Source organism: Vulpes vulpes, chromosome 15, assembly GCF_048418805.1.
Source record: "Vulpes vulpes isolate BD-2025 chromosome 15, VulVul3, whole genome shotgun sequence".
Lineage (NCBI taxonomy): Eukaryota > Metazoa > Chordata > Mammalia > Carnivora > Canidae > Vulpes > Vulpes vulpes.
In genome coordinates, this window is record NC_132794.1 from 25,476,745 (window position 1) to 25,495,866 (window position 19,122).

General features: G+C 37.7%; 1 long non-coding RNA gene and 1 other non-coding gene across 4 annotated transcripts in view; one reads left to right on the plus strand and one right to left on the minus strand.

Moving 5' to 3' along the window:
• The window catches only part of LOC140595810 (uncharacterized), a 110,536-nt gene that overhangs the window by 35,932 nt on the left and 55,482 nt on the right, over positions 1 to 19,122 (plus strand). For all 3 annotated transcript variants that reach the window (XR_011997696.1, XR_011997695.1, XR_011997697.1), the window contains exons 2-4: positions 13,370 to 13,459; positions 14,136 to 14,273; positions 17,916 to 17,995. This is a non-coding gene — a long non-coding RNA (uncharacterized lncRNA). The remainder of the gene's footprint in view (positions 1 to 13,369; positions 13,460 to 14,135; positions 14,274 to 17,915; positions 17,996 to 19,122) is intronic.
• Positions 14,337 to 14,440, minus strand: LOC112917749 (small nucleolar RNA U13). The gene has a single exon (XR_003234530.1). It is a non-coding gene; the product is annotated as a small nucleolar RNA U13 (small nucleolar RNA).

The window sequence follows — 19,122 nt, forward strand, 5'->3', positions numbered from 1 at the left end:
ATACTAGTCAATCATGTTAATTTATATATTATTCCATATATTTATAATATATAGATGTCTACTTATAATATTTATTTATTTTAAAGATTTCATTTATTTTTATTTTTATTTTGTAAAGATTAATTAATTAATTAGAGAGAGAGAGAGAGACAGAGACACAGGCAGAAGGAGAAGCAGGCTCCATGCCAGGAGCCTAACGTGAGACTCGACCCCGGGACTCCAGGATCATGCCCTGGGCCAAAGGCAGGTGCTGAACTGCTGAGCCACCCAGGGATCCCCAAAGATTTCATTTATTTATTTATGAGAGACAGAGAGAGAGAGACAGAGAGAGAGAGAGAGAGAGGCAGAAACATAGGCAGAGGGAGAATGAGGCTCCATGCAAGGAGCCCCATGCAGGACTCAATCCTGGGACTCCAGGATACACCCTGAGTCAAAGGCAGATGCTCAACCACTGAGCCACCCAGGCGTCCGTACTTAGGATATTTATAATATAGAATATATTTGGCCATTAACTTCTTTTGTATGTGCTAATTATTTGTTGAACACCTGCAGCATCTATAATACAGGAAACATTTTAATTAGTGCTACTGGAGAAACAGATGAAATGGGATTCCTGTTCTGAAGTACTCAAAATTAGTTAACTGATGAAAAATAAACAATAATAAATATTTCAAGTAACATTTCAAGGAAAAGGAGACCTGCTGGAAATAATTTAAATCCTCCATGTAATTGGTACTGACCTTTCTGAATATACCATAGAATTTTAGGAGCCAGGCTGGTCTGGAGGAGTTTTCTCAAAGGATAGATAGGATTTAGACAAGTTATGAATCCCTTAATTAGTAGTGACCTGATCTGAGAAATAGAGCGGATCTTTATGAACTGCTTCATATATGTATGCTAGGTCCTCAGTTATAAAAAACAACAACAACAGTAATTTATGCAAACACACACACGTAATTTAAATAAGTGCTGAGGGTATAAATTGAATATCTGGAGAAGAATGGGGAAGGATTCAAGGTTTGTGGTACAATTTAAGGGAAACAACCAAGGTGGCAGAGATCCAGACGTGCTAGGAAGTCAAGGTGAAAGTCTATTTGATGGAAGTGAAGTCCTGAAACAGGAATGGAATGGGCAAGAGGACAAGCAACAGAAGTATGTTGAGAGAGATTTTTGTAGACCTTAAGTAATACAATTTAGACTGTACCCTGTATGGTACTGGAAGAATGCATAGAACTGTACTAAGGGAACACAAATCTGAACATGTTACTTCCAAGTCCTAGGATTTCCATGGGTTAAGTCTGAATTCATCAACCAGACTTCCATTCCTCAATTTCTCAAAACTTTCTCTTAAATTTCTCTTCATTCCGTAATCTCCTTGTTTTCTCCTTCCTCTGACATCACCATGGGGTTGCTATACACACCTTCAGATACCTCATCTGGAGTTAATTTTCCTATTTTCTCAAAGCTCTCTGTTTAACTCATGGTTATAGCCACTGTTAGATTGCCTCTGGAGCAGACATGAGTCTCAAGAACCAGGCTATGCGTAGAGAGAAAACAGATAATGTTCTGTTCATCTTTGTATCCACCTCCTTCCAGCACTCAGTACAGACTAGAATTGAGTGAATGTTATTTGAAATAGTGATTTCTTATTATAAACCAATGAAAATGCTGAATGTCATTTCCTCTTACAAACTGACATTGATACACATTAAAAGTAGGCCCAACATAAAAAGCTGCTTAATGGATGGTAAAAGGTGAGTCATATAAATTCCTCTGCTTGAAGAATTATTTCTACCTGAGTAACAAGATGTTTTTGATCCAACTAACCTAAGTGGTTGCGTTAAATCTAAGGAATGTTTGGCAGGGGTGAAAAAGAATTATGACAAAGGTCAGTTACTATAAGGAAAAATTTTCTTACCAAAAGAACTATTTTTTTTTTTTTTTTTACAAATGATAACAAACCTCTCATGACTAGATTGACCTTCCTGACTTGTTTGTATCAAAGAGAAGCAATTTTTCTGTTGTTCTAGCTTGATTTAAAAAAAAAAAAAAAGTAGAAGGAATGGACATGATAATCAAACTTGACTTTTTGTCATTTATGAAGGTCATGTCATCAGCTATGTTGGGTGCAGGGCTGGACTTTATTCCATTGGTTGATAAGAGTTATCAACACTCTACAAGACAGAATCTTTATGTGAAAGTATTTTTTTTTTAATTTTTTATTTATTTATGATAGTCACAGAGAGAGAGAGAGAGGCAGAGACACAGGCAGAGGGAGAAGCAGGCTCCATGCACCGGGAGCCCGACATGGGATTCGATCCCGGGTCCCCAGGATCGCGCCCTGGGCCAAAGGCAGGCGCTAAACCGCTGCGTCACCCCGGGATCCCTATGTGAAAGTATTTTTATTGCCTAGTTTATAGTTACTTTCAAATCTCTGCCTCGTTTGTGCTTATGTGATTACTAAATGTACTTTCATGTCAGGGATAGAGAGAGTGTCTGGATATTGGAAAAACCACCATAGACCAAGAAAACTTAAACTTAGACTATTCATTAACAAATGACCAGCCCATATGAGTAAATAACACAATGAATGCACAATAATCTACTTGTTTTTAAAAAGGCTTATTAATCACTCCTGGAGGGCCTGGGCTAGGTGACTATGTCATATATAGCTTTTTAAAATCCCCGTCAGTAAATATACAACTTCAGGGAATGTGTCGTTCCCCACACCCCCAAGCTCAATGCCAGAGAACACCAGAGTAGTGCTCTCTGGAATTGGGGAACCTGGCAACCCTGTACACCATAGAAAGCATTCAATAGGGGTGACTGTGTGGCTCATTCAGTTAAGTGTCTGCCTTTGGCTCAGGTCATGATCCCAGGGTCCTGGGATCCAGCCCCAAGTCAAGCTCCCTGCTCAGCCAGGAGTCTGCTTCTCCCTCTCCCTCTGCCCCTTTGCCCACTTGTGCACACTCTGTCTTCCTCTCTCACAAAGAAATAAAATCTTAAAAAAAAAAAAGTATTCAATAACAACTCTTGAATGAAGGAATGAATAGATTACAGGGTTATTTCAGAATGCTAAGGCAGAAGAGAGTTTGACACAAGCCATTTTTGAAGCCAAAGCCATTCTAGTATTAGTCTAAACAGGGTGACCCATGAATAAACATGACAGTGCCATATTAGCTGTACCAGACATTTAAGAAAATATAACTCTCCAGGAACATCAGCTAAAAAAGGACAATTCCACATAAAATCACTTGCAGATATGTTTCCTAATGGAAATAACAGGAATAAAATTCAACATTAATATGAAATTCAGAAAATTGTTTCCGAATATTGGGTGCTTTTCTTCACAGATTTCCCTCCTCTACTCTTCCATCCTTGGGGCGCAAGAGCTGCCTTTTAGTGTGAGTAAAAAGCGTTGGTGAGTCATATTAGCTATTTTTAATACAGGCATGTGAGAGAGCTGTTTGAGAGAGGATTTACTTGCAAGCAATTGGATTTGAGAAAGTCCAGGCTTCAAGCCAGATTCTGGAGTGAGGCAGAAATGGAGACTAGACAGGAAAGCTTGTAGGCTTTTCAGACTAAAACAGAGAGAATGTAGATGTAAAACTAGGGTTTAATTTGAGTAGTAATTTAGAGTAGGTGTTGATTTAGGAAGATCTGGAAGATATGGAATTAATGGAAAGGTTAATGATGGGTCTCTTGTAGTGAGAGAATGATGACAGGTTATGGAATACCCTTAACGCCTAAGCATTATGTATTTTAATGCCTAGGTGCTAAAAAGTGGTAGTGAAAAATAAATAGTGGTGCATTTTTAAATAGTGGATTTCTTCCTTTCCCTGTACTTCTAACTTTACTTCATGAACATGAACCTAATTTTATTATTTTTTAAATTACTTTTTATGAACCTAATTTTAAAGTAAAAGAGCCTCATACTAAGCAGCAAAGCCATATTAATTCTGTATTAATTCTTCAATTTATTAGTAGAGAAGAACTTATTGGGACTATTCGTGGAATTTGAACAACTAATAATGGATGACAAAGCCCTTTGTAGAATTGTTAATGCCAAGGAAATGTGCGGCAATGTACTGTTCAGGTTGCCTGCGGACTAGATAACCCAGATAACCAAACTTATTATAATTATGTCTAAAATTAAATAAGTAATAGGTGAGGGCCTTTGTATATGTGTGTGTGTTTTAACGATTGAAAAATACTGACTTAGTGCATGGATCTTATAACATCTATTTAAATGTAGTGAGACTTGGTGGTTTATTCTATTTTCCCGTCTGGGGTTCTAGATACGTGAGATGGCTGGATGGAGAGTTTTTCACTGGTATGGTATTGTCCTAAGTTACCTATCATTTCTGCCTAAATTATCTGTGGAACAAGGCACCAAATATATAAACAAATTCCACAAATAGTCCCAATAAGTTCTTCTCTACTAAAATTGAAGAATTAATACAGAAATAATACAGCTTTGCTGCTTAGTATGAGGCTATTTTACTTTAAACTGAGGGCATAACATATTATATAGCTCAGATTGTGTCATTATGTTGCTAAAAATTCTTTTTTTCTTTTAAAGATGCTATTTATTCATGAGAAACACACAGAGAGAGAGGCAAAGACATAGGCATAGGAGAAGCAGCCTCCATGCAGGGAGCCCGACACAGGACTCGATCCCAGGACCCCAGGATCACGCACTGGGCAGAAGGCAGGTGCTAAACCCCTGAACCACCCAGGAGTCCCATGTTGCTAAAAATTCTTGATGGGGACACCTGGGTGGCTCAGTCGGTTAAGTGTCTTACCTGTGGCTCAGGTCGTGATCCCAGGGTCCTAGGGTCAAGCCTTGTGTCGGGGTTCCCACTCAGTGGGGAGTCTACTTCTCCCTCTCTTACCCTCCCCACAATCATTCTCTGTCTCTTTGAAATAAATTAGATCTTTTAAAAATATAAATAAAATTATTGATGGAAAGTGTTCTTTGCAGCATTATTTATAATAGCAGTAAGTTGGAATTAACCTAAATATCCATCAGTAGTGAATTGAATAAATGAATTGAAATGATAGGATCTATCCCATATAGTAGAATGTTATGACTTCATTGAAAATGATTGAGATAAATAGGTGGAGGGATTAAGAGTACATTTATCTTGGTGAACACTGAGTAGTGTATGGAACTGCTGAATCACTATAATGTATACCTGAAACTAATATAACATTATATGTAAACTACACTGAAATTCAAATAAAATGAAAAAGGAAAATGATTGAGATAGAGCTGTATCTATACATGGTGACATAAAACAATGTCTAATACAGGGGGATCCCTGGGTGGCTCAGCGGTTATGCGCCTGCCTTTGGCCCAGGGCGTGATCCTGGAGTCCCAGGATCGAGTCCCACGTCGGGCTCCCTGCATGGGGCCTGCTTCTCCTGCTGCCTGTGTCTCTGCCTCTCTCTCTCTGTGTCTCTTGTGAATAAATAAATAAAATCTTAAAAAAAAAACCAATGTCTAATACATACCATTAGTTAAAAGTTTCAAATTGCAGTGAAATATACACATTTTGATCTCATTTATGCTGAAATAGTTATATGTGGCATAGTCTTGTGGGAAAATAGTATAATAAAAATAGCTAACATTGCTAGCAGTTAACTGAGGGCTTCCTATGTACAAGCACCACTCAAGGATCTTTAAATGTATTTATCAATTCCATCCACAGATATTCTTTGCATACTATGCTAAGTGATAGATATTCAGCAATAAATGAAATCAGTGGTTCTTGACTTGGGGTGATGTTGCCCCTAAGGGACATTTGGCTATGTCTGCAAACATATTTTGTTGTCACAGGAATGCATGTATAGGGGTATTGCTACTGGTATCTCGCAGGTAGAAGCCAGGATGCTGCTACTTATCCTACATTGCCCAAGACTGCTCCTCGCATCAAAGAATTATTCAACCTAAAATGCCCATGGTGCAGAGGTTGAGAATCCCTGAACTTGACAAAATCCTTGCCTTCATGGAGTTGGCAATTTTTTTACAAGATTTTATTTATTTATTTATTCATGCCACAGAGAGAGAGAGAGAGAGAGAGAGAGAGAGGCATGAGAGATGCACACACACACACACACACACACACAGAGGCAGAGACATAGACAGAGGGAGAAGCAGGCTCCATGCAGGGAGCTCCATACAGGACTCGATCCCAGGACTCCAGGATATTGTCCTGAGCTGAAGGCAGACGCTCAACTGCTGAGCCACCCCGGTGTCCTGGCAATTATTCACTCAATCCTTATAACACATTTATGAAGTAGGTGCTGTTATTATCTGTTATTGTAGATGAAGAACCTGAGCCACAAAAAGGTTAAATAAAGCTACAAGCTAAATTGTTTATGTTTACCCCCCGGGGAATTGGGTTTGACGGTCAGCTTTCACTCTGCATGTACCCTATTTTGCTATCTTTGAATTTTTAATAGTGAACTTGTTTTATAATTATTTTTCTAAATAAAATTTGAGTTAAAAGGGGGTTTAAAATGCTTTGTTCAACCCAATAACCTATTTATTTATTTATTTATTTATTTAGCTGGGGGCAGCCCTAGTGGCTCAGCGGTTTAGTGCCGCCTTCAGCCCAGGGCCTGATCCTGGAGACCTGGGATCGAGTCCCACATCAGGTTCCCTGCATGGAGCTTGCTTCTCCCTCTGCCTGTGTCTCTGCCACTTTCTCTCTCTCTGTGTCTCATGAATAAATAAATGAAATCTTTAAAAAAAAATTATTTATTTATCTGAAGATTTAATTATTTATTTTAGAGAGAGAGAAACTGTGCACGCAGGGCTAGGGAGATAAGAAACGGAAGATGAGGGAGATAAGCTGACTTCCCACTGAATGTGGAGTGCAACATGGAACTTGATCTCACAGACCTGCAATCGTGACTTGAGCCTAAATTAAGGGTCTGATGCTTAACTGTGTCACTCAGGCACACCCCCCTGATAATTATTTAAAACAACCTAGTGTCCTCAACTTAGCTTTCCAGGTTCCTCATGATCTGGTTCCATTTACTTTTCCAACTTTGTATGCTTCTCATCTCACATATTCTGTGCTCCAAATGCAGTAGGCTATTGCCTCACTGGGGGGGGGGGGGGGGGGGGGGAGGCCCTATACTTAGGTAACTCATCTTTCTATTACCTGTGAAACCTAATAGGATCTTGCATATGAATTGTGAACGAAAGCAAATTACAAAGATGAGTTCTTTTTATATGAAGCAAAATGTGTTCCCCTGTAATAGTTTTTACCCATTGGTCTTAGTTCTCTAATCTAGGTATTTGCAGTTTATAGCTAAGGCACCTTCAAAAGACAACACTACCAACATTTAAATATTTATCTTTTCTAAGTTTTCTCTTGTAAGTGAAACCTCTAATTCTTCTTTCAGTGATTTCCCTGGTAGACCTTATTTCAAGACCACTCACCATCCTGGTTGCCCTAGAATGTTCTACTTTGCTGATATCCTTCCTAAAGTGGGACATGCAGTATGGTGTATCCAGTTCAGGGGTGAAATGAGTAGTTAGAAAACAAACCATCTCTTACTCCTTTTATTCTGAACTTTGTGTACGTAGGCTTTCCTTGCATTTTCTTCCTTTGGCAGCTGGGTCACACAGCACTGAATCACAGCTCACCGTTATAATGAAAGCGTTTTATTATGGTGCTGAGTCATCAATAAAGCATCGAATCATATTTAGTACAGTCTACTTAAGAAAGCAGGGAAGCAGGGCACCTGGGTGGCACAGACAGTTAAGTATCCAACTCTAGGCTTTGGCTCAGGTCCAGATCTCAAGAGTCATGAGTTCTAGCCAAGCCCCACATTGGGCTCTACACTCAGCACAGAGTCTGCTTAAGACTCTCTCTCCCTTTTCCTCTGCCCCTCCCCCTGCATGAGCTCTCTCTCTCTCAAATAAATAAATCTTTTTTAAAATCAGGGAAGCAGTGAATGCAGCTTATATTTTTATATAAAAATATATATGTATATTTTTAAAACTTGGTATTTCTTAAAGAAATGGTCACATAATTATCGGGCACATCAAACTCTACAAAAAACACAAATTCTCCCAAAGATCTGGGAAAACAACATTTAAGTGTACCATGAATCAGAAGGAATCAAGAAAAACCTTTTTTAGAGAATAGCAAGAATTGTAAAGATTAAAGATAGTTTGTGTGTGCCAGTGATTTCAAAGGTGGTTTTTGAAATACCTAAGATTTATTTATTTATTTTTTAAGATTTTATTTATTTATTCATGAGAGACACACAGAGAGAGAGAGAGAGAGAGAGAGGCAGAGACACAGGCAGGGGGAAGAGCAGGTTCCATGCAGGGAGCCCGGAACTCCAGGATGACACCCTGGGCCGAAGGCGGCGCTCAACCGCTGGGCCACCCGGGCTGCCGAAATACCTAAGATTTAAAATAATAGCTACATGGCGGGGATCCCTAGGTGGCTCAGTGGTTTAGTGCCTGCCTTTGGCTCAGGGCATAATCCTGGAGTTCCAGGATTGAGTCCCACATTGGGCTCCCTGCATGGAGCCTGCTTCTCCCTCTGCCTGTGTCTGTGCCTCTCTCTCTCCCCCTCTCTGTGTCTCTCATGAATAAATAAATAAAATATTTTAAAAAAATAATAGCTACATGGTTTGCCAGAGGTCACTCAAAAGGTCAGTGACACAGTCCCAAGTCCTAGATCAGGGTCTGAAATGTCCAAAATAAAGTGAATTTTAAATATTTTACATCTAAGGGGCAGCCCGGGTGGCTCAGCGGTTTAGCGCCTGCCTTCAGCCCAGGGCATGATCCTGGAGACCTGGGATCGAGTCCCACATCAGGCTCCCTGCATGGAATCTGCTTCTCCCTCTGCCTGTGTCTGTGCCTCTCTCTCTCCCCCTCTCTCTGTCTCTCATGAATAAATAAATAAAAATCTTAAAAAATAAGTAAATAATAAATATTTTACATCTAGGGATGCCCGGGTGGCTTAGCGGTTAAGCGTCTGCCTTTGGCTCAGGGCTCCCTGCATAGAGCCTGCTTCTCCCACTGCCTTTCTCTCTCTGTGTGTCTCTCATGAATAAATAAATATAGTATTTTTTTTAAAAATGTTTTAGATTTAAAATTAATTAATTAATTAATATTTTACATCTAAAAATTGTGCATTTGGGAGATAATGTGTGTGAGAACAAATGTTTGGTGCATACTCAATTGGATGTTATGTCTACACAAAGTATTCTTTATTTCTTTAGTCTTATCAATGAAACAGTTGGTTTTCCATCTTCTATTGAAAGCTACACTTTCTATAACAACTTGAAATATGTAATAGCTACCAGTGGACAGCTTTAGCAGTTGTTCAAGTGACTAAAATTTTATCATTTACTTTCTCTATCCTCTAATCTCTTCCAAGTGACAAGGCAAACTTCTTGTGGTATTCATGGTAGTGTTCTGATCACACTACTATTCTCCAAAGTCTTCAGTGGCTCTCAAATGTATTAGAAACTAAATGAAGATTTGGAATAGTAGACTTAAAGAACTTCTTATGAATTGACTTTTTTTTTTTTAATCACACAAGTCTTTAATTTTCCTCTTATGTGGTGTTTCTGCCACAGACAGGAGAGACTCCCTGCTTTCTTCTAAATAAGACTTAAAACCTCTAGAGTTTGAGAATATGCTTGCTCTGTTAGTTCATGCTTGTAAGAGCTCTCTCTAAGGTTATGAATTTTCTCAAATGATGTAAGTTGAATAGTTCAAATGGACTCATTCAAGCCACCTCTTCACAAACTAAAAGTGCAGTGGAATCAAGGTTCAGAGAAGGTGACTTGAAGATCCTGCCTAATCAGGAAATAGCTCTGAAATGAAAACCCGTTTTTTTGTTTATTTTTTAAAATTTTTTCAAGCTTTCATTTATTACTTAATTCTTATCTTCCCTTTGAGTCTCTTCATGCAAGATACAGAATATAGAGAACAAAGGGGAAAACAGTAAAATAATAGCTAACACTTGATGAATGCTTCATATACAGCAGGCTTCTTTACATACTTTATCACAAATCTTTTTATTTTTATTTTATTATTTATTTTATTTTATATTTTATTCATGAGAGACACAGAGAGAGAGTGAGGCAGAGACACAGGCAGAGGGAGAAGGAGGCTCCATGTGGGGAGTCTGATGTGGGACTCGATTGCGGGACTCCAGGATCATGCCCTGGGCCGAAGGCAGGCGGTAAACTGCTGAGCCACCCAGGCATCCCACTCTATCACAAATCTTGACAATAATTTTACAAGGCAAAGGTGGATACACTTATTTTATTGTTTTAAAGATTTTATTTATTAAAAAAATAAAAATAAAATAAAAATTAAAAAAAGATTTTATTTATTTATTCATAAGAGATACAGAGAGAGAGGCAGAGACACGAGCTGGCTTTCTGAGGAAGCCCGATGCAGGACTCGATCCCAGACCCCAGGATCATTTCCTGAGCCACAGGTGTCCCTGGATACACTTATTTTAAAGATGTAAACTTGGCTGAGAGAAGATTAATAATGGCAAAGGTCCTGCAAATATCAAATAACAGAAAAAGTTTGCAACTCATTATTAGGTACCATTGTACCTTGTGGGGAGAATGGAAGGAGATTACAGGGGGATAAGTGTAAAAAAAATCCAAGAGCTTTCCATGGACTCTGTTAGGAAAAATTGGAAAAGTAATGGATTAAGGTGTAAAAGTGAAGGAGTGCATTTTGGGGGTGAATTTTCCTGGCTAATTGAGTCAACTTTACTTTGAAATTGGAACCATTTGAATTTTTTCAAACAAACTAGTAAGTGATGGTAGATAGGGGGCCTGAAAGTCTTTTCTGCTTTTATTTTCTCATGGGTTTACCCTGAATATTATGGGATATCACGTTGGGTGGGGGATATTTTGGTGTGACTGACATTTTAATTGGATCTAAAATGGAATTGTAGCTTTGGGATCTGAGTTTGTGAAACACATGGCCCAATAACAAAATATACTGATCTGAATAGTTGATCCAGTTGGCAGTTTTCCATTATGAGAACCTGGATGAGTAACATCTACGGATGATTTCTAAGTCTTAAGCATTAGTTATCTTTCATCCAAATTGCCACAATATCTATGAAAGCTACTAAAAGGAAGCATTTGAGATCGGTTAAAGATTTACTTCGTCTTCCTTCCAGATCACTCCTGTTTGTCTCATGAATAACTGGAAGGAGACAGATATGGAAAGGGTCTTTACAACCTATACATTGACCAACCAGCCTTTGAAATAACTGAAAACTACATAGTTTTGAAGATCTTATTTATTTATTTGAGAGGGAGAAAAAGGGAGAGCACAGCACAAGCGGGGTGAGGGGCAGAGGGCAAGGGAGAAGCAGGCTCCCCGCTGAGTAGAAAGGCCCATGCAGGGCTCTATCACAGAACAGCTGGGATCATGACCTGAGCCAGAGACAGAAACTTAACTGATTAAGCCACCCAGTCACCCCTAGAAATTACTTTAATATGGTAAAAATAAAGGTTACAATTTACCTGTGATATATGTAACCTATTTGCTAATAATAGTCTTTATTTAGAGTGTTTTATTATTCTGTTCGTGATACCTAAATATCAACCTTAACACTGGTTTAGAGCATAAGAACCCAAATGGCCTTATCCTTTCTGTACTATAGCACATTTTTTAGTTTCCTGAGTTTCACTAATTTGAGTCATGTATCACATATTCTTAGCTCAAAAATTCAACTTGAAATGAAAAATGGAAATTTGTGTGTGTGTGTATATATATATAAAACAGGAAGCTAAGACAAATATTCCTAAAGTTTGTATGAGTCAGAAAATCATATTGCTATATGTTCGGGATCACAAACTGAGATAGGATGCCTATATATTGAAAGATTATATTTTTAAAAAGTTGAGAAATAGTATAAAGTAATTATGAAAATATATGTCAAGTAATAAGGCAAGCAGTTTTTATCCTGGATATAAGACTATTTCTTTGAGTCTTGGAACTGAAAGACCATCTGGAAATAGAGTTGACTTGAGTGGAGGATGGAGATTGGAGCTGCGGCGGGGAAATAAAACAGCACCACATGCTTTCTTGGTCCCTTCTCTGCCAATAAATATTAATTTGTCTCTTCCATTGACCTCCCTCATTGTCATTCTCAATTTAACTTTTTAAATATTCTAAATTTGGAAGATAAATCTTAGAAAAATTTGACCTCTTGCACCAATGTAATTTCCATATTCAGTTCCTGTGAACCTGAGAGCCCTCCTTTATTTCTCCTTGTCAGGGATAAGACTTGCAGAAAGCTGTAAATACATGCTTATTACCAGCCTAAGATTTCACAGATAGGAAATCATAAGTAGATAGAGTTGCTGTATAGTTCAGCTTTGTCTGAATTAGAAATAAATCATGTTTGTATAATCTAGTCTTAGCTAGTTCTATTTATTCAGCCAAGTTATTTCCTGCATAGAATCTGCCTTTGCCTGGCAGTTGGAATCTTTTTTTTTTTTTTTTTTTTGCTTCAAATTGCTTCTCATTACATTTATTTTGAAGTGCCACCACATGCAGCTTGTGGTTGATTTACTTTCGGTCCAGCTAATTTCATCCACAGTGCTCATCTTAAGTAAGCAGGTTCTTCCAGATTTGCTGAATTCCTAATCATTCTTTCTGTAATAAATCATATAGTGTCATTAGACTTTACAGGATTTATTTCCTCACCTTTACAGAAATAATTTTTTTTTTTTTTAGGCTTCAGCCTTTTTTTTTTTTTTAAACATTTTTTTTTAATCTTTATTTATTTATGATAGTCACAGAGAAAGAGAGAAAGAGGCAGAGACATAGGCAGAGGGAGAAGCAGGCTGCATGCACCGGGAGCCCGACGTGGGATTCGATCCCGGGTCTCCAGGATCGCGCCCTGGGCCAAAGGCAGGCGCCAAACCGCTGCGCCACCCAGGGATCCCCAGAAATAATTTGTTATTAAATATGATTTGATGGAAACAGAACTATATTGTATATTGAGGCGCCTTGCTTATTTTCATTGTGTCTCCGGTCCACTCACCCACATGACTTCACCTGTCATGTCTGCCTCATTGGCAAAATGAAGGAGTAGGATTGTATCAGTTGTTCTCAATTCTGAGTGCTTATTAGAAGCATCTGGGGAACTCCAAAAATACAACTGGCCATACTAGATGAGCTAAGTCAGATTCCCCTGAGATAAGACCTAGGCATTGGCATTTTATTAAAAGCTCAACCAGACACCACTGGATGAATGATTTTCATGGGTCTTTCTAACTTTATGATTCCCTTATTCTGATATAAATGACTTGGACTCCTTCTCTTACCTAATCTTTACAGATAGTACAGGAAGAGGAGGGCTTGCTTGATTTGATTCACAGTTATGGATATGCCATCATGTGACGTTTTAACCTCACTGCGTTGTGAAAAGTGAGTAACGAATTTGTGTCTTGAATCTCTTAAGATTTTTTTCTTTTTTAAGATTTTATTTATTTATTCATGAGAGACACACAGAGAGAGGCAGAGACATAGACAAAGGGAGAAGCAGGCTTCTCACAGGGAGCCCCATGTGGGTGGGACTCACTCCCCGGGGCCCCAGGATCATGCCATGAGCTGAAGGCAGACGGATGCTCAACTGCTGAGCCACCAAGGTGTCCCTCTAAAGATTTTCTAAAGAGTTAATTTTTATTTCCATAATTTAAAATAAAAATTTTTATTTCCACCACTATATACTAAATGCTAAATGAAAGATTAAGATGCCTTCCATGGTATCTATACTGAGGGGGACAGTCCAGAAAACCAGGGATTTGGAGAGGAATGCCTGAGGTGCAATGGAAGCCAATAAAACACTGCCTGTCCCAGACGGAGATAGAAGAATTTTTTTGAATCCTGTGTTGGCACTGTGAGTACAAATGTCTAGAGGAAAAGGGAGTGGATGCTGGAGGATGGGGTGATGGGGAAGATGTGCTGTCCTTTGAGAAGTGTAAAGAGTTCAATCTAATGTGGACAGCTTGAGATGAGAAAGATGGAAAGGTTATAGGGGGAGCATATTATGAAGATCTTATTTGAACTTTATCCATATAATTCTCTCTACTCTCTTCCCTAGGAATTACTCAACCTCTCTCCACCACTGTGGCATTAATTAGATGTTTTCAGAGATTTATACTATTATATTTAAATAAAACAATAAACTCCTTGGAGAAGAAAATAATTCAAAGTATGTTTATAGGAAATTTCTGGTTTGGTAAGTATATTTATTCATGTTGTAAGATTTTTAAAGTTCTTTTTTTTTTTTTTTTAAATTTCATGTCAGATGGGTAATGTGCCATGGTCATAACAAGGTTTCAGGGAGGCACATGTCACACAACGGCATGAGCCCCCAATCATCATGCTCATGAACTACAAAAGGATCCTCTTATTCTTCTTTGACTCAATATCATTATTTTATATTAGATTTTATTTCCTTATCTTACTATAATTCCTTAGTTCTTATTCTAGTAATTATTTGGCTAAATAATAAATTGTTTTTCTTCATAGACATCCTTCTTATAGTAGAACAAGTGTGCTTTCCTACTCAAATATACTTCAACCTAAACTAATAACTCTTAATCAAGATGTCTGCCTTCTTCATCACCCTGTAAATTAATTTTCTCCTCTTTCTCCTATTCTCTTCTTTAACTAGAAAAGATAGATCTTCTACAAAACTGTCCATCACTTTTTTTTTGTCCATCACTTTTTAAGCTCATATTGATTTCTGCTTCCCCTAGAATTGGTGGTACTTGATTTTTTAAAAAAATTTGAAATCAAAGTGCTCCAAATTATTTTGTATTATTTTCTATTTTATTAATTTTTGCTCTCTACATGATAGCAATATAAATAATAATTAGAATATTGAGCCACATTAGCCAAGAAAACCCTAGAGAAATAAAGAGACTCATGTCACTAGCTATTATAATGTGTCACAATGGTCAATAAATAAACTTATATGAGACTGGTATTAGAAATGACTTGTAGATCAGTAAAATGGAACTAACAGTCCATGAACATGTCTAAGCATATTTAATGATAATTCAAATTTAGTGTGGATCAATGAACTGGTACCTAAAGGCCTTTGACAAATCCTATACTTGGGTCTTAAATATTCTGACAAATCCAACATTCCTTTTTAATTAAGGAAAAAGAAAGAAAGAAAAAGAAAACAAATATATTAATAAGAAACGCAAGCCATCAGTGTGATAGGAAAAGATACAACTTCTTGGACATTAAAATTTTATTTGCATGTGTATACACAACATATTAAAGCCAGCATCATTTTTAATGGAAGCTTTTTAAGTTTTTGTCATGACAGATGAATTCTCATCACTACTAGTACTCCCAGTTTAGAAGTACTAATATAATTAGACATGAGAAAGTACTGAGAGGTATGGATATTTAAAAGAAGGTGACACAACAATCATTATTGGCAGATGATAGTAGATTAAGAGAAATAAGTAAGAGAATATCATTATGAACAATGAGATAGATTAGTAAAGTACTTGATTTCACACACAAAAATACATCCAAATCAATCATTTTCCGATATATATAGAATAATTGGTTGGATAATGTGGTAGTGGGAAATTAGCAATTGTAGTAGCAACCAAAGAAGAAAATACTTCGAAATGAAGCTGACTGGGCAGCCCCGGTGGCTCAGTGGTTTAGCGCGACCTTCAGCCCAGGGCATGATCCTGGAGACCCACATCGAGTTCCACATTGGGCTTCATGCATGGAACCTGCTTCTCCCTCTGCCTGTGTCTCTGCCTCTCTCTCTCTGTGTCTCTCATGAATAAATAAATAAAATTTATATAAAAAAAAAAGCAATGAAGCTGACAACAAAATTGTAGAAAGTTGTTGAAGAAAAGTTAATACTCTTGAGAGATTTAGCAGAAAAAGATTGGAAGAAATACTCAAACTGCTGGAGTTGGGCAAGACATGATATCCCCAAAGGACATTTTCAAAATAAGACGGTTGCTCAACTATCTTCTAAGGAGGGTGATTTTTGGTAACTGGAGGGCTCTTTGTTTGAACATCAAGACAAGTTTGAGGAATCAAATTGAGATGGACTGGCTTGCAATCAAGTTTGCAAGCCACTCCCTATTTCAGCCCCAAATAGAGCTGATAATGAATAAGCACAGACATGTCCACTAGGGATTTTTCTCTAAGGTGTGTTTGGCAGAACCTGTTTTCCATCTAACCTATGAAAACTCTATAGTTATGTTCAGTAAGGTCTTTGGATGAAAAGATGTTTTTTTAGAATAGAAGAGAGATGCTGAGCTCATGTATCCTGGTAGTCTGAGGCACGGATCAAATACAAAGACAGCTATTTGGACATTGTCTCATTTCCCCCCCCACCCCCTCCCCCACCCAATTAGGGGACATCCAAAATCTGGGTTACCCTGAGAAAATATTTGCAATATTTTTGGCAAAGTTCTAATAACCTATATAATAATGGTCTTCCAATTCAGTTAGGCTAGGAAGAGACAAATCATAAAAGGGCAAAGGCAATTCAAATAGTAAAAGACACAAATAGTCAGGGCACCTGGGTGACTCAGTCAGTTAAGCATCTGCCTTCGGGTCTGGTCACTATCCCAAGGTCCTGGGATGGAACCCTGGCATCAGGTTCCTTGCTCAGCAGGGAGTCTGCTTCTCCCTCTCCTCCTCCCCACTGCTTGTGATTTCTCTCTCTCTCTCTCATCTCTCTCTCTCAAATGAATAAAATCTTAAAAAAGAAGATAAAAGTGGTCAATAAGCATATAAATAGCATACAACTTTACTTATAAAGTAGAGCACATTGAGAGTAATGGAAATGCAAATTATCACCTATCAGACTGGAAACACATATATATATTTTTCATTTATCTGAAGATGATTTCCAAATGATGGCAAACTTGTGGGAGAAAGAGATGTCATCTATTGATGGTGGGATATGAACTGGCACTCTTCTTCTATAGGGTAACTTAGAATTTTATTTATTTAAAACCTAATATGGATGGATAGATAGATAGATAGGTAGATAGATAGATAAACATTACCTTTGACCTATCAATCACAATTCTGAGAATTCACCCTAAAAATTAATCAGACCTATACAGAAAAATATATGTGGAAGGATGTTCATTGTGGAATTTCTTATAAAAGTCAGAAACAATTAAATCAACCATAGAGTACTTGCTAAATAACTTATGGTATAACTACATTACCACATTAAAGAATACTATGCATCCGTTAACGATGATATAGTAGATAATTACTTATTGACCTGGTGAGATATTTATAATCTTTAGTTAGGTATTAAAGGCAAATTTGTACAACTAAATATTATTTATGATATCATTTGGCTAAGAAAGCTTTCTCTATATGTCCGTATCAGAATCCATATGTATGAATGTGTCTACAAAGACACAAACATACTCTAAGTGTTTACATGTTTAGGAAGTGAAATTTTGAGTCATCTTAATGATTTCTATGCTTCTTTCATATGAAATAAAAATAATTAACTTGTGTGATGATGACAAAGAAAGATTCATGGCCCCATCAGATCTTTTAATATTTTTACTATTTCCCAAAAAATATTTGTTTTATGTTCTTACTTTACTCTAGTTTGTAACTTTATTAAAAAAAATTTTTTTTAAAGATTTTATTTATTTATGAGAGAGAGAGAGAACTAGCATGAGAAGCAGATGCCCCACTGAGCAGGGAGCCCGATGTGGGGCTCGATCCCAGGCCTCTGGGATGATGACCTGAGCTGAAGGCAGGCCCTCAACCTACTGAGCCACTCAGGTGCCCCTAGTTTGTAACTTTAAACTCTATTCACTTAAAATAAAGCAATAGCTTCTTTCTCCCTCAGGGATCTTCATCACTCCCTGTACTTTTTTGGCAGAGAAGAGCTGGCAGGAGGGTGTGTCAAGTGTCTTCTGGTGTTTAGAGGTAAGAACATTACTATTTGGCATCTATTCCAATACAGTCGCCCTAAGCAATTCTGCTGAACCAAGAACATTGCCAGTATGTGTATGTGTTTAAGATTCCAAGAAGTGAGCTATTAAAACAATAAAAGAAGTGCTAGATGACAGCTTCTGGGAATATGTGTGTATGCACTTTCAGAGAGAATACCTGAAACCAAGCCAATGCACAGACTACATGGACCATTGGACCATTTTTCTTGCTACTCTTCCATATATTTTATAAGCCATACTAGTGTTTGCAGATACTCTTGCATTTAAATCCACAAAAGACACTTTTTTAAAAAGTATTTATTTATTTTAGAGAGTTGGGGAGGTGATAGAAAGGGGAAGAGTGAATCTTGAGCAGACTCCCTGCTGAGCAGGGAGCTAGACAAGGGGCCCAATCCTATAACCCTGGAATCATGACCTGAGCTGAATTCAAGAGTTGGATACTTAATCAACTGTGCCACCCAGGCACCTCTCAAGTAAGATACTTTTTTAAAAGATACTTTTAAGATACCATCTTGAGGTGCTTGTTGAAAAGACAGAATAAACGTTGGGAGCATGGAGAGTGAAAAAGGCAAAGAACTTGGGTCATTTAGGCCAGCTGTTAGCCATTTAATTAGATGCTTTAAATGTGAGCATATTTTTTAACCAACAAAGAAATTACAGGGTAGCCTAGAAAGAGAAATCACTCAAACCTTAAATGTAGGAGTCAGAGAAGAGGGAAGAATCTTATCAGTGAAATATCTCAGCAGCATATGTCTCTTTTGAGGAACTATTAGTGTATGGTAGATTTTCCACTATAAAAGGATGTACCTTGCAATAAATTTCTGTTCTCCCATGGATGCAAACTTGTGCAGATGATGGAATAAGGGTATGTTTATTCCAATATGTGTTCCTTTGAATCAGGCTGTTTTTGGTAACATTAACCCTAAAGTGCTAATAAGCCTCATTACTTTCTGCATTTGCTAATAAATTACTGGGCAAAAATTCATTCTTTTAAAAAGTCTAGGGGCACCTGGGTGGCTCAATTGGTTAGGCATCTGACTCTTGATTTCAGTTCAGGTCATGATCTCAAGGTTGTGGGATCAAGCCCTGCATCGGGCACCC